General features: G+C 37.0%; 1 protein-coding gene across 6 annotated transcripts in view; it reads right to left on the bottom strand.

The window, feature by feature from the left end:
• ZMYM2 (zinc finger, MYM-type 2) overlaps positions 1 to 2,797 on the bottom strand; it is a 171,151-nt gene that overhangs the window by 116,981 nt on the left and 51,373 nt on the right. The window lies entirely within an intron of this gene.

Raw genomic sequence — 2,797 nt, 5'->3', positions numbered from 1 at the left:
CTGCTGTAAAAAGGAAGGAACTCCTACCATTTGCAACAGCATGCATGGAGCTGGAGAGCATTATGCTAAGAGAAATAAGTCAGTCAGAGAAAGATAAATACCACATGCTCTCACTCATTTGTGGATTATAATGAACAACATAAACCGGTGAACAAAAACAGATGTAGAGACAGAGAAGCATCGATCAGCTGCTCAAATCTCAGAGGGAAGGTAGGGGAGGATGGGGGTCAGGGGGAGAGATCAACCAAAGGACTTGTATGCATGCATATAAGCATAAACGATGGACATGGACAACAGGGGGTGAGGGTGAGGGCAGGATTGGGGGGATGAGAGGACATTGGGGGGATAAAGATACATTTGTAATATCTTAATAATGGAAAAAGAAAAAAAAAACTAACGAAGGCTATTTCATATTGCTGACCCAGTCCACAACTAATGGTTTCAACAGGCTTCATACACTGCTATTCAAATCTCACTTTACTCCACAAATCCCCCCACCAAAAAACATACATACTTTATACGAAGAATAAATAGAGTTCTTTCTGGATCCTGTTATTCTGCTATCATCAGGGTAATTGACCAGTTTTAATAAATGGATAACAATAATATTGAAGGCAAGAAATAAATCACTGAAAGAAATGGCAATTCTACCTTCTGAGAGGCCTTCAAACAAAAACTATATTTGAACATATGCTAGAAGGAATAGCTTTTTGCAACACAAATTCTAACTCCCTACAAATTTTCAATTTGTAGTCTTATCATTTCCACATATACTTAAAGGAATCTATTTAAACTTAAGGCATCTATTAACCTGATTTTAAAAACCTGGTGCTTTTATTTTCAATTTAGTTTTAGGCCCTACATAAATAATGTAATGGCTCCCTTTAACTATATTTCAGCTCTTACATTTCCCCTATTTTCAAATTTCACCTCCTCCAACATCAAAAAAACTTTTAGGACTAGAAGGTACCTAATCATTTCACATCATGGGATAGCAGTTTAATCAGTCTGAGAGCCAAAATTTTAAACTCTCTATCACATATAGCCAAAATTTTACAACTCTCTATCACGAATAAAAACAGCAAATAAACACAAGAGCTGATTCATAAATTCAAGAGCAGGTATATGTTTCGTTTTTCTCATGAGTACTTTACATTGCCTTGTGTAAGAGTTTGAGTAAAGAGGAACACAACTCTTACAATATGTCCCTTTAACCAGCAATATTCCTAAAGCAATACGTATCACAGATATGCTAATAAGAATATTCTTAAAAGCTATTTACATAGTAAAACTTGGACCCGAGCTAAATAGAGAATGAACAAAATCAAACATATTTGACATAGTCAAAAGTTCAAGATTTATTACTAAGTATTCAAAGGAGTAGTATAGGAGGGTAGAGTTTGCAAAACTATATCTATACTATGATCTCAGATTAGAATTAAATATAACATTCTCAATGGTAAGAATGTTTTTTCTTTCTCATACTCATATTTTTATACATTTATAATTCCGAGACAAAATAGCCAATTTAAAACTAATTGAACATCATCATTTCTTAAACTTTTATGTGAGTTGGAGGTTACAATAAAAGACGCTCTAACATACAACTGGTAGTAGTATAAATTGGCACGAACTTTCCAGAAGGCTGTATGACAATATATTTCTGCAACTTAAAAATGCGCGCGCACACACACACACACACACACACACACACACACAGTGTCAAGGGTCTTCGAAAGCATGAAAATGTTTCAAAACTGAATAATAAGAAATACATTTCTTTCAAAATCTCTATAAACCAGACACTATTTTAGACCATCAATCTTTAGGGAGAATATACTCCAAAGGACAATATACTCCAAAGAAATAATCAGAAATTTGAGCAGAGATGTTAATGATATACCTATAATAGCAAATATGGGAAAAGTCAAGTATGGGAATGATATATTCATACCCAATCATTATGCAGACATTAAAACTGTTTTTATATGTGAATGGTTTGAGAAAATACAATGTAATAACAAATGGGAGGAAAACTGGAATCAAAATTATACAGAGTTGCATTTCAACCAGGTAAAAAAACACAAAGGAAAAAGACTAAAAGACATCCACTGAGAGCATGACCCTTTAGTTAATAAGACTACAGGGAACTTTTTCCCTCATTTTTTAATTACAGATTTTTCTAACACTCTCTAATAATTAGACATTACTATTGTAACCAAAAATAAAAAAAAAAGAATATAAAAGAAATATGACGAGAGAAACCAAGATGGTGGCATAGGTAAACACCGGAGATTGCTGCCTCGCACAACCACTTAAAAAATACAACTAAAAGACGGAATGGACATCATCCAGAACCACAGGAAGGCTGGCTGAGTGGAAATTCTACAACTAGAAGGAAAGAGAAAAGCATACCGAGACTCAGAGGAGGTGCAGTACGGAAGTAAAATACAAAGGTGCGGAGGTGCATGCAGAGAGGGCTGGCGGCTGAGGACACGATTGTCTCTTTCAATCTGGAGGGAGGCTCAAGCTCTGAGCTCCAGTTACGAGCGAGGCTCTGGGGACCCAGACTCCTATGGGAGAAACGGGACTGTCTGGCATCAGTCAGAACTCAAGGGCAGCTTTATCTCGGAGGCGCTCGCAGCGATTGCCGGGGCCTCTGAGGGCAGGACTGAGAGCAGCCATACTGCTCGCTCTGCCCGCCCTGTTGAAACCCTGTGACCCCATTCTGGATGATGTCTGTTCCGTCTTTTAGTTGTATTTTTGAAGTGGTTGTGCGAGGCAGCAATCTCTGTGT

Source organism: Myotis davidii, unplaced genomic scaffold (assembly GCF_000327345.1).
Source record: "Myotis davidii unplaced genomic scaffold, ASM32734v1 scaffold767, whole genome shotgun sequence".
Classification (NCBI taxonomy): Eukaryota; Metazoa; Chordata; class Mammalia; order Chiroptera; family Vespertilionidae; genus Myotis; species Myotis davidii.
The sequence above is the reverse complement of the archived record's forward strand: the minus strand, read 5'-3'. Positions and strand labels throughout refer to the sequence as shown.